This window comes from Vicugna pacos, chromosome 15 (assembly GCF_048564905.1).
Source record: "Vicugna pacos chromosome 15, VicPac4, whole genome shotgun sequence".
In the NCBI taxonomy this organism is placed as follows: domain Eukaryota; kingdom Metazoa; phylum Chordata; class Mammalia; order Artiodactyla; family Camelidae; genus Vicugna; species Vicugna pacos.
Window position 1 is genome coordinate 58394684 of NC_133001.1, and position 24415 is coordinate 58419098.

The following is a 24415-nucleotide window of genomic DNA, read 5'->3' on the forward strand; positions in this document are numbered from 1 at the left end:
AAAAGTGTAATTGACCACCTGAAATGTTTTCCCTTTTCTTCTAAATGAATCAGCTCTGACAGAAGTTGGCATCCTACAGTTCAGAAGAGGCAAGCATCCTCTCTTACGTTTCCTGACGCTGTCTCAGCCCGGCGTGGCGCTCGTGGCTGCACTGTAGCATTAGTTTGCAGTTTCTTGTTACAGTAAAAGTTAATGCTGTACTGAGATCCTGCTAAACATTTACACTTCTGTGAGCCATCGAGATGATGCATTATCTTAAGTGCACTACCTCACCGTGTCTGTGAATCAGCATCATTAGATCAGGATGAGATCATTTTTAGAGAAAGAGTTAAAAGAAATCTGGGTTCTGGGAATTGATTGGGAAGAGAGAGAGACTCTGCTAATGATACTTAGCGGTTAAGTTTATTCAAACCTTTGACACAGACAGCTTTGTGTGGCTCTTGCTGGTTCTCTCTGCATTTCAGTGCGTGGAATTTGCATGATAATTAATGCAAAGTCATCATCAGATCAAACTTTGGGAATACATGGGGATACATAAAAGTAATGAAGTACCATGTGATGCGCAGCTCTCAAAGGAAGGGCCCCGGTTAGCAGAGCTCCGTGCACTTTTCTCCCAAAGAAACTTCTTCAAGAAGTTAAAAAAAAAAAAAAAAAGATCTCCAGCATTGTTGAATCCTATGACGATTTGAATTTGTGTGTTTGGCATCAGGTGGGTCCCGAAAGGTCTCCCTTGCCTTGGCTCTGCTACAGATGTCCCCTCGCGCGCTGATCTTGGGTAATTTCTCTGCATGAATCGGCTGTAACTGGGTTTTAGCAATCTCAAGCGTGCAGCTCTCACTTCCCTCCTAACTTTTCTTTTATTGTGAACATACGTTGCCAGAAAAGCCATCACTCATGTTGTATTGTATAGTCTTGGCTTCTTGCTAAGAAACTGGAAGTTTGAGGCTGAAATGGATATTTCTGTTGCTGAGGGAGAGGACAGAAGAGCAGTTATTTCCAGAGCTTACCAACCAGGGAGTGAAAGAGAAATGTTCATATTTAATAGAATTTATGACTACTTACGGGCTTCGAGGTATACTCCTCCAAGTTTCCTTGGTGATCCCTCCTTAGCTCCTGCTCTTAGCCGACTAGCTACCCCCTCCCTCCCTGTCTTGGCTCGGCAGAGGTTTTAATGGCGTCTTTTCCCGACTGCTCACCTGTGCTTTTGAACCGGCTTTGCACAGTCAGGTGGGGATACAGACATAGCATGGTTTCCAAGAATGGGATATGTTAGCGATTAAAAGCAGGATGATATATTTCACCCTGGTTTAATATTTCCACACATGTAAATTTAACAGTAATTTCATTCATTTCTAGACCTCAAGGCTCTAAGGGATGCTCAAGGCCACTGAGCCAACTCCAGTGGGATGTGCTTCTCAGGACGTGCCTGGTTGGTGGCGGGTGTGCAGCTCTGCTGGGCATGTCCTGGGGCAGCTCACCACCCCCTCCTGCAGCCCAGCCCACCTGGGGACAGGATGTATCATAGAGATGTTTTTTTTTCCCCTCATTCATGTTTAAATCTTGGTGTCTGTGATTTCCACTCCTCTGAAGGGTTACCTGTGAACTCCATCTTCCACTAAGTTTCCTACATGCTGAGCACATTTGTTGATGGATGTGCAAATAACTTGGTATGACTTGAACCGGCGGAGAAACTAAATGTACAGAGTGTTGACCACAAGTGGTCTTTGGTCACCTAAAGGTGATACAGTTTTAAGAAGTGGAGATGGTTTTTTGGGGAAGAGAGCAGTCAGTGAAAAAAATGCTTGCTGTTTTCAAACACGTATGGGGCTGATATATGCTGGAGTAAGTTGACTTATTCAGTGGGGCTGTGAACGGCAGAACTGTTCAAAATGTGGAGGACGAGATAAACGTAGTGACTTTTAAGGTCTTTTGTGGGGTAGCACAGTGAGGAGTGGGTACTTAATTTAATAATCCCAGTGCAAAATAAAAGTGGGGCATTTGTTTAAAAAGACAGAAAAAATTGCAATGAGAGGTACTCATATATACATTTTATTTTCCTTTTTTCTGTTGTCTCTCTCTTGACTTGATGTGGAGTTATTTGTAATTTAATGTTGTGTTCCCTCTGGAGTGGGAAGCTTGTGGGGCAAGTGCAGACCCTGGGGGTACCCACGTGGAGTACCCAATGACAGCAGGGAGTCTGCTGGCTCCAGCCCCCTCGCCCATCTGCACCTGCGCTCCACGCCCCCGTGACCCTCCTCACTGGGATGCTTCTGTGCTGGGTCAGGATGGGTGAGAGGCTGACCTGCCAGGTTGCTTTCCAAAGACACTGGGGCTGCAGCCCAGGGCGGGACAGCCACCATTGAATCCATGCCCAGGCACCCACCTGGGCCCCCAAAGCAGTGGAGGCTGGGCAGGGCCTGGGAGGAGGCTGGGTTGGGTCCAGTGAGTCAGGGGGACAGATCAGGCAGCCAGGAATGCTTCCTAAAGAAGTGGCTGGAGGTAGGACACCCCTGGGCTGACACCCCAGGCCCTGGTGAGCACCCTGTTGTGCCAACTGACTTCTCTTTAAAAGCTCAAAGTCACAGATGAAATTGTTAAGGATTTCAAGACAGTAAGAGCAGAGCATTAAACCCTGAGCACTGGGTCCTTCTGAGCCCTGGACCGCAGGTCCCCCCAGCAGGAGTGGAAGCTGGGGGCAGGGGTGGGGGTCGGGAGGTCGGGGGGTTGGGGGTGGGGGGCAGGGGGCGAGCCAGGCTGCTTTTACATGACTGTTTAATTGCACACGCAAGCCTAGGCTGACACGTCTCCACTTGTACGTCTGTTACTCCTAATGAGGAGTGTGCTGTCGGCCTCACTGTAGTTCTCTGGAGGTAATTCACTTTTATTTATTATCCTTGGGCACACTTTCTACATAAAGTCTGTGTATTTCTTGACTTCCCTATAAAAATCAGGAATGATTTCCATTCTTTCTCCGATACTCCATTCCTCTGGGATTCTTATTAAAGGCATGTTGGAGACCTTCTTCAATTATTGGGAGAACAGGTTGGGAATTGATGCTTCAATTTCTCTAGCATTCATTAAAAAAATGAAAACTAGGAGTTTCTCTGTGCTACTTTCTCAGATGAGTTGTTAGTCCTGTCTTCCATTTCACTAATTCTCTTTTTCCAGCCTCAAGGATGGATGGGATGGCCCACTATCACCCCGACCCTTGTGAAATCCTCTCCCCTCTGAGGGTGGGGGTCCCTGTGAAAATGATGTCAGTGGTAAGTTATATGGCTGCAAGGAGAGTCTCCGAATGGGCCTAATGGAATTGCTTGAATACTTTAAGAGCCCAGAGTTCCCTCTGGCTGTCAGCAGAAGGGAAGTCAGAGATATTCGAGGCAAGAGAGGGGCTTGCCATGCCATGACTGGCTGGAGGATGGAGGGGGCTGCACAAGAAGGGAGGCTGGGAGCCTCCACCAGGACAGAGTGGCCCTGGCTGAGAGCCAGCAGGCAAATCGGACCTCAGACCAATGACGACCAGGAATCGGACTCTGCCAGCAACCTCAGGAGCTTGGATGTGGACTCTCCTCAGACACATTGGCTTTGCCTTGAAAATACCCAGATCAGAAAACCCAGCTGAGCCCGCCCCACCTTCTGAGGCATAAGTAAAAAGGCATGGTTTTAAGCAGCTGAGTTGGTGGTAACTTGTTACGCAGCATTAGGAAACTGATACTCCATCTACATTAAAAAAAAAAATCCAGGTCTGCATTTTTCTGTGTCAGATTTGTAGTTGGCTTTTTAAATATCATGATTTGGTAGCTGGTGGTTTAGATAATCTTGGCATGAAGACTTATTTTGTTTAAGGATATCTTTATCTTTGCAACAAAAACTGAGATTTTATCCTTTTGAATAACACATCCGTACTTATGTTAAGGGCACAGTCTTCTGTAGAATTAACTCCATCTAGAGCGAATTCCTCTTCTGATCATTTACTTTGTGTATCTCAGCATTAAATTACTGCTAACTTGTACCCATAATGTGGTCTGTAGTCATTAGAGTGCGTTTTCATTGTCCTCTGTCTTTGTCCCTTTGTGATTATTATCACCTGCCTGTAGAGAGCGCTCCCACCACCTCCACCTGGCCTCTGCCTTCCAGTCCAGAACCACGTCTTAACAAGTGTTCAGGGACTCTGTCTCAGATTGCTGTCTGGGACATATTTCCTTGTCAAAGACTGTCAGGTGTCGTCTCCCTCGCTAAATACATTTTTTAAAGCCATCGCAGAAAGTGGAATCGACAATCATTGCTGATTTTCAGGCTCCTTTAAAATAAGGAAAGATGCCACCTGTATCTGGCACCAAGGGGTGAGACTGGAGGGCACCTGGCTCCTTTTACACCCAGGTGGCTTTCCGTTTCCCACCCTAGAGGAGATCCCGCTCTGCTCTGTTTCCCTGTTGAATTCTGCATCCCTCAGAGCCGTGTCTGAGTGTCAGGCATTGTCCCTGCTGTTCTCTGCGGCTGTTTTACCCACCAAAGCGCCTTGAGCAGAGGGGCTGGTCAGGAGGTGAACCGTGCTGCCATCTTAGTGAGAAGCTGTATTATTTCATCTTTCCCACTTCAGTTTTCTCCCCTCCAACATACCGGCGATGCTGTCTGCCCTGCTGACATTGGAAGTTTGTCGAGAGAGTCAAGTGGGACAAGGTATCTGAAATGTTTCAAAAACAGCACAGGAAAATATACACAAGATCTCATGGTAGCTCACAGAGAAAAAAATGTGACAATGAATATACGTATGTTCATGTATAACTGAAAAACTGTGCTTTACACTGGAATTTGACATAACATTGTAAGATGATTATACATCAAAAAATGTTTTAAAAAAAGAGATACAAATTAAAAAGTAATAAAGGGTTGAGAAGGCTAAATTTTAACAGGAAATATTGGTATGAATTCATGATTTATATGTATGTAGATATCTTCTTTTTTTTTGAGACAAATGGCTTATTTAGTAACAAGGGGTAAAATTCCTCTTCTGTCTTCAAAAAAAAAAAGTACACTTAATAGAAACATTAAACTGTCACATTGGAAGTCCCATGTGGTAATTTTTATCCATCACCAAAGGCTGAACATGTTGTCCCATGGAAGGACACTTAATGCTTTAATGTCTTTTACTTTGGAAGATTCAAATGGGACAGAGGGGTCGAGGCAGTTAACACGGACTTAATGACAATTCAAGGTCTCAGTCTACATGGTTTGTGCTCTTTGACACTTGTCAAAAGGCAGGATTTTGAGAGCAGTTACCAATCTCATGTACTGTCTAGGTTTTTGGTTCGAATCTGTGAAATATCCCTTGAACATTCAGAGTCTATTCAGACCAGTTGGGAAACGGTTTTAGATCATTTTCAGTGGAGAATTACATGAAAGAGCGTGTTTACTGCTGATGTGGCTTTGCAACTGGAAAAGAAAAAATAGAAAAAGAAAAGAAGAGAACTCTCGCGGTATATGCTGGATACAAATAGACTTGTTTCCAGACAACCAAGTGGTAGGTTTTTATTAAAAGGGACCAGATGCTTTTAGGCAGTGGATGGATCTATTCTGTTTCATTTTTTTATCCAAATAATCCAGAGCCTTGACTACGTAATATTGCCAGGTGGACCTGACCGACTGCTCTTTATGTTCAGAAACCTTAAAGTTGGCTGGGGGAGAGGGGGTCGTGTCTCAGAAAAGCACTCTGTAGGAGTAAGGTCACCCTGGCCAGGAGAATCCAGGACACTGAAATCAGGCAGGTCCCAAAGGGAGGAACGGGTGCTTCTTTCAATAATGGTACAAGGGGCTCACAGCCCTCAGGCAGGCACATCATGCAGAGAATGTGGCCACGTGTGAAGGCTCCCGGGGAGGGGAGGGTGCTGGAGGTTAGAAATGGTAGAACGTGGGTTCATACTAAAGGACAGAGAGGATCTAGAAATGTGGAGGCTTCGAAATACTGTCAGCTTTTGGGGAGCCATCTGACACTTAAAACAAGGCAGCTGATTCTACTGAAAGGGACAATGTGAGAAAGAGAACAGGGCCGGTCACAGACACCTGCCAGCGTGCCTTCTTCCCTCTCACTCCCCACGACTCCGCCCCGACAGCACTCAGACACTGGCTGACCACTGCTCGCTTAACGATGACTTGTCTTCTCGCCCTAAATGCCAGGAGGGGCTGGACCACGGCCCTGTTGCTCTGCATTTAGCGACCTACCCATGCCCGTGTGCGGCTGCCTGAGCGTTTGAAAGGTGCTGAAGCCATGGTCTCTAACGTGATCCCAGTCAAACAGCACACATGAGGCAAGCGTGTTATTCATGGGACTGATGGCAAGAGAGTCCTTGTAAGACACACACGAAAAGACAATTTTAACTGAAGATCTATGATTCTTCAATACGTTTATTCTTAAATACATTTAATAACCAGGACGTTGATTTTTAATGGTTTATCTCATAGCAGTTACTTTAGTGCTTTCTCCTCGTGTGGCAGTGATCCGTTTCCTGGGCTCCTGAGCAGCGTGGGCCCCTGAAGGCCGGTGTCGGACGCTGGCCTGCGTCCGCAGCAGGTGGCTGAGGCGGCAGGTGCGCACTGGCTGCACCAGGTCCAGGAGGTGCACATTACATCTGCCTGGACTGCGTGTTGCCACCGATCACGGAATCTACCAAACCAGCTGCACAGACAGAGCCAGGACGCCTGCCATGCAGATTCTGGGCAGACGACCAGGTCTTCCTCCCGCGTGGATCACCTGATCGCTTTCCTAGTGGTACTGATCTATGACTTTTTTAACAAGCTGATGTTTCATAGTTCAAAGCTGGTTTCAATTCACCTCACAGAAAAGTGCCAAGAATGGCACGCAGACATCCGCTGACCGCCCAGTGTCCTGCAGCCACTGGTTGGAGGTGGCTGCTGCCCTGAGCAGCGACTTTTCATTACATGGAAGGTTACGGCACTTGTCATGTATAACTGTTACGGAGCATTCAGAGTAGCAAGTCAAATGCAAACAATCTCAGTTAAAATTTCAGACGATGTGTGTCTACATATAATATGTGTGCACATATATAAAATGTGTGCATATATAATATGTCTAATGTATAATATAATCACATAATATCTAATATATACTATAGTTATATATTATATAACACAGTTATATTATATCTTTATAATTATATAATACTTAATGTGTTCATGTTATTTATCATTATATTTGATAATATAATTATATATGACATAAATATAATTTATTATGTACACACATTTTTTGTATTATATATGTACATGCATTGCATACACACACATGCACAGACATACACAGATCTGAAATTTAAACTGATATCTTTTGCATTTTTAACTTGTGATTTTTTTTCCAGTGATTTAAAACATACTCCATAGGTTTTAAATCATTAAAACCTATTTTGTAACCTATACTTGATGATTGCATCCAACCTTTGTCATGGGGCCTGAGGGACACCGTTTTGAAAGTTGGAGCAGGTCCTTGGGTCCAGTGGTCAAAGTTGGAGTGAAAGAACCAAGTCTTATCCGGGCGGCGTGGCCGGCAGGCTTCCCGCTGCCTGGGAGTCGGCAGGCCCCTGGGTGCGGGGAGCGGAGGGGGTGGCTGGGATGGGGAGGCCACCGCTCTGTGCCCACAGGCGTGCGACCACGCAGGCACACGTGCAGGACGGAGTGGGAGCCCGCGGGAGGGAGACCGGCCGGGATTGGCAAGAATGGGCTGTTTTTCTTTGGGTTGGAAGCTGCTGAAAAGTCGTGTTTTCTCCATGAGAGCGGGCCTACGACGGAGCTGGGCGAGCTTGGTGACACCGCGGGAAGGGGAGGGTGTTTGTTGCCAGAGACCCCGGAGGGGCCGCCTCGCGGAGGAGAGGCCGCCTCGCCTCCGCCTCCGGAAGGCAGGAGGCCCACCGTCGAGTCTGGAAGGCGGCCTGCGGTGTGGAAGGAACACGGAACTGTGGCCACACAGCCCCGTCCCAAGTTCACCAGAATTCATTCTATGAGGCATTCGTTTTTTAGGCACCTGATGGCTTTGCCTCGGTTCCTTCATCTGTCAAGTGGCCTTAAAAAGTCCTTTCTTGACCTATTCTGCTGGGCTGCCTGGAAGAAGAAAAAAGAAGAAGATATTTGAAAAAATGTTTTAAAAATTGTTTTTTAAAAAAGTGACCTCTGCCGCTTCCTGTGTTTCTCTGTGCCTATTTCTACCCCTTGTGTTTGAAGGTCTGTATGGCAGGGGGTCCCCAGGGTGTCCAGGCCAGCGCCAGGCACAGAAGACACGCCCAGGTCAGCACCTGCTAAGCGGCAGGTGAGCAGGACCATCACAAGTCTCCTAGGCGTTCCCGTGCCCGCCTCAAGGTTGCTCCTTAACCTCTTTCAAGTACATAGACGGCCTTCTCCTGAGAAAGTCTGAGGATTCAGGCTTTTTTGGGAAAGAACTTGCAGGAGGGAATGAATGTTACCATTTCAATCCCATGTGTCCTGAATTTGTCATTTCCGAGGCCCCTCACTTCTGGCTTTTGCCAATTTCCAGTAGATGACTGTTGCGTTGCATTTGGGCCGAGCTCAAGACAAAATACTGTTCTAAGCTGACTAAGCTGACTGTTTTAAAAAGTATTTGCAAAACAGGTAGCTGAAGGAAGAATATTGTCATAAAAAGTTAGGAATCTTGTCATGACCCCAAAGAAGACAAATGCAAACGAATTTCCAAACGAGAATTTTCTCCAGCTGTTTTTCTATCCGCATTTGCCTGATACTTAGATGTGATCAGCTGTCTTGGCAGAGCAAGATGTGGAAATTTTAATTCAGTCCAACTTTGCCCACATTTGGGAAGCAATCTGCAAATTTCTTTATCTTTAAAATCCCGAATGTGATTTCCGTGAATCTATGTTATGTACTATCTTCTCCATAAAAACAGGTTTAAGAGCAAGGAACCTCTGTGCATTTGTTTATCCCCTCACAAACATATTTTGCTTCAACTAAAAGAAGCACCTCATCGCGCCCTCTCTTTCCTGCACCCAGGGTACAGCTGTCCTTTCCACAGTGAGGTCAGGAAGCTTAGATGAACTGGGTTCTTGCCTGGGTTCCCGTGGCTCTCTGTAACTGCAATGCCAACAAAAGGGCGGGATGGCCTTTCCGGTTAGTGCTTGGAAATATTAGGCTGTGTTCCTGAATCCAAGGTTTTAAATGAACTCCGGCTCCATCGTGTCCAGATCCAGGCCGGGGTTTGCCAGGTGCCAGGTCCCTGCAGGAGGTGCCAGGGCACAAAGTCCGGTGCCCTGGCTCCTGGGGGAGGCTTTGGTGGGGGTTGGAAGCTCTGATGGTGTCCTGCAGGCTTCACTGGGGCCTCCATGCCTGTCACGGGACGATGGCAGGGAGAGCTGTCTTTTCAGCCCAGCTCTGGAAAGATCTTAAAGCAAATTAAAAAAAAAAAAATCATTAGGGGCTTGTGGTTAAGTGTCGCACTCAGGGACTTCTGGCTGCGAAGGCTGTTTGAGAAGAAATAAGGAATGGTGGTGTTTCCAGGGCCCCTCCCCTCCTGTGGACACAGGCATGCAGCTCAGCTCACAACTTCCTCAAAGGCGTCTCCGTCCAAGACGCGGTATTTTGTTTTTGTTGTTGGAATCTTAATGTCTTTGCTTGGCAGCATTCTCTATCCCCCTCTGACTCCGTTGCATGAATGCCGGAGATTCAACATGTGAGATTTTCTTTCTTTTTCTAAGGAGGGGGCAGATTTGCTTTTATTTCTTATGACTTTACCTAAAAAATCATACTATGCAGAAAACATTATTTTAAGTGTTCTTAACCACACACACTGCAACTTGTAGAAATAGTCTCCCATACCTGCTGACACTGATCTCCTGGGGGAACTGGCCGTTCATCACGTACCTATTAATGAGACACACCAATGCCAGCAAAATACCCAACCTGCAGACTCTGCCCTCAGACCCTCTCGCTGGCACTGCTGCTTCTGGTGTAGTTCATAAAATCATTTGCAGAAGCTTCAGATGCATTCATAACACTCTGCATATGAGATATTCATAGATGCCAAAAATAATCTTACAAGTAGGCAATTGGATACTCCAGAGAGCGCTAGATTCAAATGTTCTCTTTGGAAACGCTTTCGTGCGTGAGTGTCCGAGTGTTCACACCTTCAGTGAAGGAAGCGTCGCCACTCTCTGCGTGTCAGTGAGATTTTCGGAGGGTGATCAGGACAGGTATTCATTTAAACGCCTGACATTCAGGACAACCTCGCGAACACATCTTTGGCTCCTACGTCCTCTAAGATGCTACCGCCTGTCATGCCGGGGGGGGGGGGGACAGCTTGGGACAAGGTGCCCGTCATTAAGGAGTAAACTGCTGGCCTCACCTCTGCTGCCACCGCTTAAAACCAATTTTTAAAATGTCTCATTTAGACTCTGCTGAGGAGTTGAAGTCCAGTAACAAAGTCACGATCTACGTCCGTAATCTCGCCCCTTGCTGCCCAGTCAGATCCGCATGGGGTGCCGCCTGCTATCAGGTACTTATAAAACCAGGACAGCACATAGAATTTCAGAAGTGATTAAACGAATGGCAGTTAATATGAAAGGAGTGTTATTTAAGGGACGCACAGAATGCTTCGTGAGAGGGACTGGATTCCCTCACAGCTTGTATGCCTTTAAAGGAAGGTTCACCTTCAGGACAGCTCGGAAGTAGACCCTGTTCTCCATTCATTCAGCCAGCAAGTACTTTTTAAGCATTTACACATGTTCCCTTCTCTTCTGTGGCTTCTTTATCTTCCCGCTGAAATCGAGGCTCCCGTAGTAACTGGCTCAGTTACGAACTTAAAGGAAATGCTGAGTTCACGGATTCAACTTCCTGATTTTATTAAGAGGAAACTGAGGCCCTGAGAGATCAGTGGCTTTGGAGGTCCTCAACTTAAATTACTGGCAAAACTCGTGCCTTTCCCACCATACCTCTTCCCATTACTCCTTGTCTTGTCCCATCGATACCATCTCTGTGGTGCACCTTTCCCCTGGGGTTTTCTGTCTCTGGAAAGCTTTTGAGTTGTCAAAGATTTCCTCTAGATTCTAGAATATAAAGTAATAAGATAGTAGACAGCAAGCTAAAAAGGAGGACGTTGTCATTTTAGTAATACGCACGGTTCGGCTAGTCTTCCAGAGACAACTGTCTCCAGTTTGTGGCTCAGCCCTGTGAGATGATAACGGTCTGATTTCTAATGCTGTGATCATGGAAGTGTGTGTGCACGCAGCACCGAGGCTGCCGTCGCTACTAGAAAGCTGAGGTAATGACCGTCTCGTAGCAATCATCCAGTCGTATTTGGATATTAGGTAGAACAGGAATGGTGTGCAGCAGAAGGCTTGTGGGCCTTTCCTGTTCGGGGGGCCGGCTGCCCGGGGGTGGCTCTGTGCTGTGCACAAACCCCGAGGGACTCAGGGTGGTTCGTGACCTTGAACCACAGCAAGCGCAACAGTCTGCTCATCTCTGTGTGTCTGGGCGAGTGCGGCTTAGAAGACTTGCCTGGCGCCGGTGTGAAGACACACAGGTGGGGAGGGGGTCATTTTGGTTTAATGTAAGGAAGACTTTTCCAGTGCTTAAAATTTTATAAAAGCAAAATAAGCGTCTGATGAAGCCATGAATTTGGCGTCTTTAATGTTTTCAAAGGCAGGAGGCCTTTGGTTTGGGGATGCTGTAGACGTGCTTTCTGCCCTGAGCGGCAGGTGCTACCTGACAGCTTCTCTGAAGCTGCCTTCTTGGTCTGCCCATAAAACTGTCCCCCGTCCAGAGGCAGAAAGCAAGCCTCAGGCCACCAGGCACAGGTGGCCCACCCGAGGACGATGGGGACAGGAACACCCCTGCCGTCTGCGGTCTCCAGGGGGCCCCAGTAACCAGCACGCAGGGAGGTCCAACCCAGCAGTCCTCCCAGCTCCCGGGCGACAGACGCGAGCAGCGTGTGGAAAAGCGCATGTCTGACCCGGGGGCCAAGGGCGGGCTGAGAACTAAGGTGACTCCCAAGCGCTCACTCCGCGTCCGTGTTCTCCTGGCCGCCACGCGAGCTGACCGTCTACCCCAGGGCATTACAATTCTTCCTGCTGAGCTTGGCATCGTGGGAGAACGGCCATAACACCCGCGGCAACCATCCGAACACCCGCCACACCACCGCCACGACTGCTGGCACATCGAGATCGCAGCTCTGGGCTCCGGCTGAGCTACGGATTATCTGAGGTCCGGGCACACCTTTCTTAGGGACCCACTGTCTTGACAAGACCCACGTGTGCTAACAGAGGGCCTTCTGTCATATGACATAGGATGTTGCACTCACCTCGTATAACAGTGTCCATTACCATGCATGATTGCAGTGTCGCTGTATCATATATTCTCCTGACAACACTATGTGTTAAATTATATTAAGGTATGATCTGAACTACCCAAGGAATGGGGAGATGCCATGCTAAGAAGCTAGCCCTTCTTTCTGTTGGAACTTTCCAGGGTTCAATAGTCTAGGAAAGTCAACCCGTTCCTTCCCACCCAGAAACATCTGCGCATCCACTCACGGGTCAGGAGCCACGCGGACCTGCCCAGAGAGCAGGACCTCTGTGTGAGGCGCTGGGGTCACGCTGGCGACGTGTTGGAGATGGCGGAGAGGACGAGGAACCCGGCCGGTGCACCCTGCAGTGCTGTTTGGAGACCAGCTCACGGAGCCGAGTTCCGGATGGCGCTGGTTGACATTTTCTGACAGGTGGAAGGTTGCGGGTGGGCCTCGGACTTCTGTTCAGCGGTTTGTTTTAGAACTAGAAGACCTGCACCCTTACACATTTAATTTACGGTTTCTTCACATTTTCCTTCTGACTCTTCTTTGCCACCTCCTTCCCCCTCATATTTCTCCTTTCAGTTTTTTTTTTTAAGATTGCATGTTTTCCAGCTGGGTTAGGTTCACAGCAAATTTGGGGGGAAGGTACAGGGATTTCCAGCACAACCCCTGCCCCTATATGAACATCGTCCCCCGTGATCACCATGACTGCACCACCCCCCAGAGCGGGACACCGATGCTCCACTCTGTTCCAGTCAGCGAACCTGGGCAGACGCAGCGTCCCCTCAAGTCGGACCGGCGTGCCCTGCAGGTGCGGTAGGTCCTGTGGGTCTGCATCCGCCCTCTCCCACCTGCCTTCTGTCTCTTCCACTTTTCTCTCTTTCTGGTCCTCGTGGGACCCACCTCAGCCCCTGACCCCTCTGGAGCCTGAGAGAATTAAGTTTCTGCAGAGGCTTTGTGTCTCATTCTGAAAAGGTAGATGTTTTCCAGGAGAATCTGTTTGATCCTAGTGACTCTCACCGATGAGGCTCCACACCATGTGTGTCTCCCTCCTGGACCGTAACCCGATCTCACTAGCACGCCCCCTTGTCGGACCGCGCCTCCTCTGTCCTGCCTACAAGGTGGCCCCTGTCAGAGAGACGGGGACAGAGGAGGACGCTGCTAGTGAGCCCTTAGTCGCCCTGAGTCTGAAGTCTTTGTGAAGCATGACAGGAAATGTGTTCTTACCCCCGGCGCCGTAGGGTCAGGCCTAGCAAACCAGAAGGATCTCTCCAAAATCTCTTTTCGGAGCTGACACAGGAGGCGGCACGTTTCCTCCTGAGACACCAAGCCGGGCTTCGTGCGGCCTGGGGTCCGGTTACTGGGATGCATTGCACTGTAACTTCGACAAAAGCTGTAGTCCTTGGTCGGAGAGTAGGAAAGGGCCTTCCCCTGCTTTGTGAGCACATCCTTCTCCAGGCTGCTTCGTAAGGTGTCAGGACACGGCTCTTTCCCAAACCACAGGTGAGCAGGGGAGGACGGGCACCCCAGGCCGAGCTGAAGCGGCAAGGACGCCGGGATGAATTCTTCCTTGCAGAGGGTGCACGGCTTTGCAGCTCACGTGGCGAGAAGTGAGACCCTGGAGGAGGAGACGGACGGCAGGCCCCTCGGAAGTCTGCAGAGGCCTGCCAGGAGGAGGGGAGAACCGGACAGGGCGGCGGTCCCCGGGCTCCGGGAGGGGGTGGCGGCCCAGGTGGCCGTGCGGCCCCGGTTTCCGCTGGCCCGGCACAGGCCAGCCCGGCAGGAACCCTCAGCCTCCCTCCCTGTCTCCCCCGGGCTGGGTCTCAGATCCCTGCACACCGACGACAGTCCTTACACGTTGCAGCACTTACTACAAACTACCCTTCGTCTCCTCTACTTGCCACAGTCTCTTCTTCCATGACATCTTCCTAAATGGGATTTTGACATAATCTATATCGTGCCCTTTTCTCAAATATATTCCTTCAGTGATGACCTCCGTTATTTCTTTGGACTCTTAATTTAAAAAAAAAAAACACTGTGGGGACATCTTTTCCTTAAGTTCTGCCCCGTTCTTATATTTTTATATTAATGAGCCAGAATATTCTTGGTACATTTTTCCCCAGAGGCTATCGTAAAATTATAGATTTTAAACAAGTCCTCCTCAGTTTGGCCGCACCTGCGACAGCGTGCACTCAGTTCCTTTTCGAAGGGAGCACACCTTTGTATTGTCAGATTGTCAGTTTTTCTTTTTGGTTTGACGATGTGGAACAGAGTCTCTAACAGCAAAGTATACGTCTTTGCTTAACACATACCTCTTTCTGCTCCCCCATCTTTACCTTCTCCTCTCAGAGTACATAAAAGCCGCCCAAAGCTTAGCAGAAGCAAAGCAAAGTGACCTGCAAACTCCAGTCCCGTGCGCGGCAGGCCAGGGTCCTTGCTCCCTTCCAGACCCCAGCCTCGGGGATTTTAGAGTTTGGTCCGTTTGCCCTTGGGGAGGAGGAGCCCTCTGCCCTCCTCCTGGAGCTTTTGGATCCTCCCATTGAATCCTTCGTCAAATGGCACAGGTACCCCCCGTCCCCGTCTGCTGAATAGAGACGCCCCCTCTTGGCACAGTGGAACGCCTCCCGGGCCGACGGCCGGCGGCTCCGAGCGCAGGGGTGCCGTGCCCCGGGTGTCACAGAACACTCTGACTCCGGGTGTAGGGTCCCCTGGCAAATGACGCGTCCCAGCCTGCTGCTTACAGGATGCAGTCTTTCAGAGAGAAACACGCCGTTTCAATGAGCTTATTTTCATGTTTTCTCCAAATTGTGGAGCAAAAGTAGACTTTTTTTTTTTATTTCTCTCTGCTCCGGAGGATGTAGCCCCACTAGCAGTCTTCTCTCAAGAGACATGAGGATGCGAGTCATCTCGTCTCAGAGAAACACCGGTGGTTTTTTTAAGATAATAAAATAAAAACCCAACAGGGAACCCATCATCATGCTGTCATTTCAGGTCTGTGAGCACCTTTTTCTTGGTCTGACTTACTGTCTAATCAGAAATATCTTGTATTCTATCTGGGCATTTGTCTTTCCCATCTGTAACACAGACTAGAGGAGGGAACATCTGAGTTATTTTGGGGGGGCGGTAATTAGGGTTTTTTTTTTGTGGAGGTGCCGGGGATTGAACCCAGGACCTCGTGCACGCTAAGCACACGCTCCACCACTGAGCTAAAACCTCTCCCACAAAATCTAAGTTCTTAAATCATTTTATAGTCTGAAGTGGGATTTGGTCTTTTTAAAGATGTTAACCTTTCTGTTGTCCCGGAGAGGGATGGCGAAGAGCTGAGTCCCGTGCCCTCATGTGGGACTCCCTGGGGGAGGGGGGCCAGGAACCAGAAGCCTCCGCAACAGGTTTCTCTACCATCCCGAGAAGCTGAGGACGCTCACTCATCATGGTCCCTCCAGACGCTGTGTCAGAAAGTCCGTGGAGTTTGCTAGTTTTTCACACTGGTGAGCCAGTAAATTACGTTGGATTGAATCCCAATTAAAAGACTGTAGTTTCCATTTTGGAGACCAGTGTTTTCAGATTTAGGAGAATTTCTGTTTGGTCCTGCCATATAGTTCACATCTACAAAGACAACTAGAAAAATGTAGGCGAGTTAGAGAGGCTTAACTCAACGTGGGGTGGGAAAAAGCGCCTGTCTCCTCCTCAAATAAAATGCTGGAGACGCTCTGATAAGTCCAGCAGAGGGTGCTCAGCACCCCTGAAAGCAGAGGGCGGCGAGGTTCTGAATCACTCGACGGTTAGCAACCCAGTGGAAGACATTGGCCTTAACGAGGAACACCACAATCTTTCTCAAATGCCATCATTTTGGTCACATCAAGAGAATCACATTTTTAATGAGTGTAAATACAACAGCTTGCTCTAAAAAGTGTTGCCTGTGAATACTTAATTTTTCATAGCAATAAAAATAGTAATAGCATCAAATCCATCATGATATCATTTTAGATATGCTTAGATGAGGCTTCGTTAGCTTAAAAAGTTCTAAAAAGTAGAGGAAACTTTTTGCTCAATTGTTTGCTCAAAGCTCAATCTTGAACATCTCTTGTTAGCTATTTTTCCAGAAAAGTCCATCAAATTAACACATGCCAGTGGACAGTACATAATGATCCTGGCTTTGAAAATCTCTTTAATGATAACATTTGGTCATGATTATGAAAGAGAATGCAGTCAAATTTAATGCCGCTCTCAAGCCTGCAGATTCTAAATTTGGAATCATAAAAACATGGTGATTTTCCACAATTTTCATTTATGATGGGAGATTTATATGATACAAAGAAAAATGAATAATCTCCATGACTTGTGGGCTAAGATCACCAGCATATTTGGATGTGAAATGGTCGAAACAGAAGGGCAGTTTTGAAAGCTCATAACTGAGCAGCGTATTTCTCAGTCTCAATATAACTGTCAGTTAGGAAAGTATATATAGTGTTTCCCTGACAGTGAGCATTGTAAAGAGTTAGCATAAATGTCTAACTGCCATTGGGAAAGGATCTAGTCTGCTTGCTGCTCTAAGTCACTAGTTTTCCGGTAAAGACGTGAGCTCGGTGCCGAGTCTTCAGCCCAATTCATGTTCAAGGCGAAATAAGTTAACAGGAAATCTAAGCCTCGGTTCATCAGGATGTCACACAGAACTCAGTGTAGAACGTTTAGAGTTGGACAAAGGAGGTTTATTTTTCAGTTTTAGTGTCCAATGAAACCAAGATGCTGCTTTTAAAAGTGATGAAATAAACATTATAAAAAGCCTAGATAGGTTTTCTATATTTACTTTGTTCTTCTGCTTCTGTGACTTAGACCTGTTACCCCTGGACGCACGACACCACGGCCTGCGATGCTCTTCCTCCTCCCGCCGTGGGCTGAGTGTGTGAGTGTGTGTGTGAGTGAGTGTGTGAGGCCACAAGGAAAAGATCTAATGGCAAAGAAGGGACAGTTGGGCTAATTCTTGGCTTTGGCTTAAAACTGTTTAATCTTCATTTTCCCAATATAAGGGGGTTGGACCAGATGTTTTGTAATATTCCTTCCAAAGCTCAGATTTAATGGATCTGTGAAAATTAGTGTCGGTGTATAATTGCATGACGTCTCCTCTGTTCCCTGAGAAACAATTAGTACTTTATGCCAGTGGTGGTCTAGCTTCTAGCACATAGTCATTGCCTAGTAAATCTACCTGTCTATCTATCTATCAATCATCTGTTATCTATCTATCTATTGTCTATCTATCAACTGCTATTGTTTATTTATCATCTATTATCTGCACGTCTATCTATCCGTCGTCTGTCCATGCATCCGTGTATCCCTCAGCCATCTTTTGTCTTCATCATCATCCTCGTCTGGAGGCTGAATTCCTTCCCCGTGCTTCGTCTGTTCACAGACCTTAAGCCTTGATTTTGTCAGTTCCAGCACCGTAGCGTTCCCCAGACCCCATCCAGGTGTGTCAGAATCAAGTTTTCAGTCCAGCGCTAGAAAGAGGTTAGGACGAGGCAGGCGAGATTTACCCTGTGCGCTGTGTGAGTCGCCGGGGGCCTCGCGCTCCCCAGCGTCGCTCAGTCACCTTGCCGCCCCCTCCACACCCACGCACGGCCATCAGTAGAGACCCAGTCTTTCAGCAGAGATTTGGTGGGGGAACAAAGGCATGAGCCTGGTTGTTTCTTCCTGGCCATTTTCGTTATTTCTCTGAAAGGAATGTGTCTTTAAAAAAAGAGCTACAACCCTCCAGCTGAAACGATCCTTTCAGAATTATGTCTGTGTTGTGCAGAAAATCTCTTGCGGCTGAAAGGCCATATAAACATCAGATGCTAAATGTTAAATTATTCATTTTGTCATTTTGGGGGAGAGCATTTTAGATCATTCAAACTGTAGCACATATACCACACCTAAATGGGGCTTCAGAGCCCACCCAGAGTCATTTCCCGTCTTCTCCATCAAAAAAAGAAGCTTCCTATCAATGTGGTCATTTAAAAAAAAAGTTTATCGTGCTATTTTGTTATCTGTCCACGTAGGGAGACCAGGACCAGCAGAACCGCCTCGCAAAACATACCCACTGGCCTCTCACACATTCCCACAGTTTATACGAAGATCGAACAAAGAAGATGCGTGATCCTGGTTCTTTTGGAACTCGGGCGTCAAAGTAAACCAGCGGATGCTTCCGTATGTGTTTGATCCGAGGACAAGTGGCCGAGGCCGGGACCCCAGGCTGGCTCGGCCGCAGCGCGTCGCAGGAGCAGACGGGGTCCTGGGTGACAGTGCCGACTTCGCTGCCCGCTTTCCCCAGTACCTGGCATTTCTCTCCCCTTTTCCTTGGATTCTCCCCGCTCCTTTAACCAGGAAGCTGGTGCTGAATCGTGTTATCTCAGATCCCATAGCTAAAGTACGAGACGCATTTTCAGCGTCCCAAGTCCTCAGGGGAAGGTGAGAATGAACGTGACAGAGGAGGCACAGGGGGCATTTCGTATGTGAACGCTGCGTCCCTGCCGTGTTGGGAGGCCCTACGTCATGCTTCCGAGTGGGAGGCGGGGCCCACTTCCTGCCACTCCAGAAAAACGGGCAGGATCACCGCTTTCTGACTTCCCGGTCATCGGTGGCTGGGACGTGACTCCACTAGGTGAACCCCACGCTCTAATCTAGGACGTGTAGCCTGGAGCAAGCGAGGCTCGGGAGTCGGGGTGACCGTGTCCAGGGAAGCGGAGGCCCAGGCCCCAGCGGGGGCAGCTCCTGGCGGAGACGGTGTTGTCTCCTGCCCGGCCCAAGCCTGGGGCTCCTGCCTGCGTCCCTGGACGCCCCACCGCCTGTCTGTCCTGCCCTTCACAGCCTGGCTCTACAGACTCCAGGGCTATTCCCGGACTGAACCGAATTCCTCCTAGACTCAAATGAATGGATGTTAGTTCTGTGCATTGCAACTCAGTGCTGTGATGGACGCAGACATTGACCACAGGAGAAGCAAATGCTACTTGCATCCCTCCTGCTCTTGAAGATAGCCCACGTCTGGGAACATCAGTCCCTGACTCGCCATTCCCTTGACCCCTCAGTCCTCAATTACATTGACCCCAGAGCCCCTCGGTGCCCCTAAAGAGTGTTCATCCCAGTGCAGGAGACCAGGAAAGCCTGCTGGGAAAGCAAAGCCACCTTGGCTCAGCACCTCGGACCTGTCCAGTGGGTCAGCTTATGAGCAGACGAGTGACCACCTGAGTGCCAGCTGGGGTCCCCGGGCAAACTCTCTGGGCTAACGCTGCGAGCCTTGCTGGACCATCTGGCGCTGGTGGAAGCAGTGAGGGATGGGTGTGTGGTCAGGGGTGAAATCAGATGCCTGGGGGTCCTGGTTCACCCCGAATCACTAGTCCCATGTTCTAAAAGCCTTCCAGCCGCCTGCGGCAGCCTGGGGACCAGGAAGGGGGCTTGCTCGCTACCTCTGGGTTTCTCGGCCCTTGGAGAGTCTCACACGTCTAGGAAGACGGTGGCGTAGGACTCCTCACGCAAGAGGACATGCTTTCCCTGAGGAGGATTTAATGTTGCAGTAAGCTTTGAAAACACCCAGGGTGAACCAAGCAGTGTTGGACCAGGTAGTGTCCACCCTGTGGACCTGCCCTTCACCTATTGGTTTTTCACGATTTTATCACTTTGCCACAGTTACAACCAAGGAATCCACGTGCCCTTTCACAGGAGCTATTTATTTCATTCTGTTCTCTCAGTCATGCGTTCAGCCGCCCAATGAATATTCCACAATTTGGAGAATGTGTTTCCAAGTCAGTTTGAGTCCACAGAAACTTGAGTTTGGTCAAGTCATCCACCTGAAGGGGGAACAAAAACAGACTTCATTGTTTACTGGGAACCCCCTTGCAATGGTCTAGTGACATGATTGTCTACACGGTGTAACTGGTTCTAAAATTCTGAAATGAGTAATATAGATTATATGAAAAAAAAAAAAAACAACATGAGCAGTTTTCAAAATAAAGGCACGGCAGTAACACTGAAGCTGCTGTGCGTGAGCGGGCCAGAATCACACACCTGGCCGGGGGAACAGCGGAAGGCAACACCACCCACACAGTGGTACCTGTCTCTTTAAAACTCCCTGGCTCCTAATAGCAGAATCATCTTCTCCACGGCACCTGCCAGCTGTGGAGTGAGAGGCAAGAGCACGTGCAGGGCCCGGAATATACAATCTAATTAGCACACTAAACCTTAATTTATTGGAGAAGTTGTGAATATAAAAACAATTGTAAATTACCAAAGCTCTTCCTTGGCTGCCGTGACGAGCTCTCTGCGTGTGCTGGGCTGTACGCGTTGTTTGCTTTGTATATTGAATTCCCGGTTATGTTTCTCAGCACATCACAGGGACAGTGAAATTACACTCGACAATGTGTCTACACAGTGACGTGCACATTGGCAGTCGGGATTGGAATTCGCTGGACAATGGAGCGGCTTTGTTGCAACCAGGAGCAGACCTGAGAAGTTCTTTGCCAGTTTGCTGTGAATTCCGAGGAGAGACTGAGGACTCATCAGAGGCAAGACGTCTCTGATGACTCTTCCACCATTGAGTAGAACAATTTGAAATAATTTCTGTCTCATGATGGCACTCACTTCTTATTTTCCGTATTTCCTGCTCACCTTCCTCCTCCTCTCTTTCCCCCTAGTCTTCACCTTCTTTGTCAACCTGGGAACCAAGGCCACCGTTTTCCATCTGAATGAGAGATGCCTTCAGAAGAGGGGGCTCCTGAGTGGGCTGCCTCTTACCTTTGTATCCTAATGTTAAGACAGACTCAGGTTAACCAGTGGTGCCTTCCAAAGACGGGATCAGATAATTCCGTACAGGAGCTGAGTACCTGGAGACAATGAGCTTACGTGGGAGAAATTAAACTGGATTTTTCATTGCACACCAGCCAGGGCTTCCACATTACCAATTCTAAATACACTCTGAAGTGTGTCATTAGCCAGACAATGCTGACCTTGAACATGAAACAAGTTTGGCAGGCCAGGCCCTTCTCTGTTATTTACGGAACTTTCACAGGTTGGTATGATCGCTGTGGCTTCGTGGACACACATGGAGAGGGCAGGGGTTCCTATGCAGTCCAGCGTCAGAGCTCTAGGGAGCCCGTGAAGCTCAGCGCGCATGGCCATACGGCACTTTTGCGGGGACTGGCTTAAGCTTGGGTTGCTGGCTGCCGCTCTCAGGGGGCAACGCCTTGACAACACAGTGCAAAGAGCAGGATTACCATCAAGCACCAAGCTTCGGGATCCAAATGCCACTTCCCTCCTGGTCTGCATTTTCAAGTTTTTCTTTTCCGTGGTCTCACTTCCTCTTCCTGTTTGTTTAAGCTGTATCAATTTATTACACATGGTCTTTTTTTGGAAGGGTATGTATCTATTTCTCCTTCGTCTGTCTGAGGGCCTCTCACTGGTCAGGTTTGGAGCCAAGCACTGGACGCAGCCTCTCTGACCCACAGATGCCTGACTGCGTATCAGGAGACAGATCCAATGAGACGGTCATGACACTGCAGTACCAGCTGTGAGGGAGAGCCACACAGGTGGGGCCGAGGAGGGGCAGGAGACAGATGAGCTAGCCAAGGCATCTGGAAAGGGATGAAGCAATGTGTGAGCTAAACTGAAAGGCAGAAAAGGTGAGTCTCAGGGAGACAAGCAGGGAAAGGATGCTGTGGGCAGAGAATCCCCGGGGCAAAGGCAAGGTGACAGGAATGTGTTTGCTAAGGTCAGAGGACCGTCGGCGGGACAGTCCTGCTGTGTCACGGAGAGGAGGGGCTGGCAGGAGGGGCTGGCCTTTGAGCAGGGAGGCAGACACGCCGTAGGATGCGAGCGTCGTAGATCTCGTCATGAAGGAGACCACTGAGAAATTTTAGGCAGGGGTGACATCATCGCGTGCTCATGTTTGTGCTGTGTAAAAATAAAATCAGATCTGTAAATGTCAGCTGCATTAAAGTGCATTTAAAAATAAGCCCAGGGACATTTATGGCAGAATTTGCGAGCTACCCACACTGATTCATGAAACAAGGATCCAAGCATGTGACGCAGACCGCTGCGAGAGCCTGCGCCCCTCCTCGGTGCGGAAGACATAAACAGCCCCGTTCATGCGCGGCTTGTGTCACTTTGCCTGACGGTGAGTTTATAAAACTTTGATTTTGCTCATCGTGGCTACAGATTTCAGGGCGCTCTCCAGCTCCTCCTGCCTGCGTGGTGCCAGCGCAGGGGGAGCGGCTCCCGGAGGAGGGGCGCCTTTGCGCTGGCGGGTTACGCTCTGCTTGGGGTCCAGTCTGCTTCAATGGCCCACGGGGACCGATTGATCATCTGCGACGATACCCAAGAATGTCCTGCTCATTTTCTCAAGGGTTTGGTGACCTTTGGGCTCACGAGCTGTCCTGCTGCGGGGACGAGGCAGCCTCCTGCAGGACGCCAGGCGCCGCAGGGCCGCACGTGGCCCGGCAAGGCCAGCAGGAGGCGCGCCCTGCCCCGCCGGCCCGAGGGCGCCCCCCGGGCGCACACAAACCGGCAGAATCCCCGCGTGCGGACCCTTGGCTTGGGTGTTCCGAGCGCTGCACGCCGTGGCGCAGGAAGTCAGGCGTTGACTTGCATTTTGGACAAAAGTCTTCCTGCCTCTCCTCCCTGGCTGCTCGGCTCAACTTCGGGAGATGCTGGCTTCACAGCTTTATGGTCCAACCTTGTTGCTTTGAGCAGAACTCACCATGTCACTCACCGAGCTGGCTGTGGTCTCCTGCCCGTGGTGTCTGTTCTCGTGTGTTCTGTGTCCCTTTGCTTCATTCATTTGTTGTTTGAATCAACCATCCAATAAATATTTGTTGAGGAAAGGGAGTTTTCCAGACACGCAGCTGGGATCCAGGGACAGAGCTGTGGCTGAGACATCGCCCACCTCGTCCGAGCCCCCAGCCCAGGGCAGACGAGCCGGTGGGTAATCGCAGCGCGGCGGGCTTCACGTCGGAGGCAGTCAGCGTTGAGCAGGACGGAAAGGGAACAGATTACTTCCAGCTGTGCCTGTTCTCATGATCAGGAATGAAAAAGCTACCTCCATCTGCTCCCACAACATCTGGAGGAGTGAGGACCGTGACTCACAATGTCCCCAGATGCTTCTCCAAACTCCAAGAACTGCCTGGCCGACCAAGACAGAACGTGGGTGTTGTAAAGCTGTGGTTCTCAACGGGGGGGTATTTTGCACCCTCCACCACCACTTAACCTGCAACCAGGGGCCTCTGTGAAGCCTAAAGACATGTTTGCTTGTCGCATCTGGATGAGGGGGTGGGAGCTATAGGCACCTAGTGGGTACAGACCGGGGATGCTGTTGAATACCTTACAGTGCACAGACCAGCCCCGACAATGAAGAATTCGGGGGGCCAAAAACACCCATGTGCCAAGACCGAGTGTCAGTTATAATACGGCCATGTTGGCCATAGTCTGAGGCCAAGGACAGTGAAATTATGTCCTGCAACGTGAAAGAAATCTCCATGTAGTTCCACAGTTCTCTCCTGTGTCCAATCACTTCCTGAGTCCCAGATAAACCGCTTTCTTGTATGGGGCCCGTTTGGAATGTGGATGGACTTTCTTTACTTCCCTGAAGTTCCTCCCAACCTGGTGACACGCAGGGCTTCTGTGGCCACTACCGTGGGCTTCCTGGACCTGCATCCACATTGGTCATCATGCGCCCCCCACCCCAGCGCCCCTCACCCTGGCTCCCTGTGACTTCTGCCACCAAGTGGTCGTGGTCCCGAAATGTTTGATGTTTGATGGCCCTGTTTCCGTGAGCATAGCTCTTGGAGAAACTCAAAAGATCAACTTTTTCTTGCAAATTTTCCCTTCTGTTAAGAAGCATCTATAAAACCCTCAAGCGCTGGAGTCTGAGCATTGATGAGGGGTTCTGCCCAGGGCCACGGGGGGCCCCCTCCCGCCATGCGCTGCTGCAGCATGAGGCCTGTGCACAGATCCTTTGATAGCCCTTCTCAAGGGAGACGCCCTGCTTCCCCAGAACATCCCTGATAATGGCTGGGGGACCAGGAAACGCCTTTGGAATGGCCCAGCTGAGCCATTTCGCAGTTTATATAATAACGC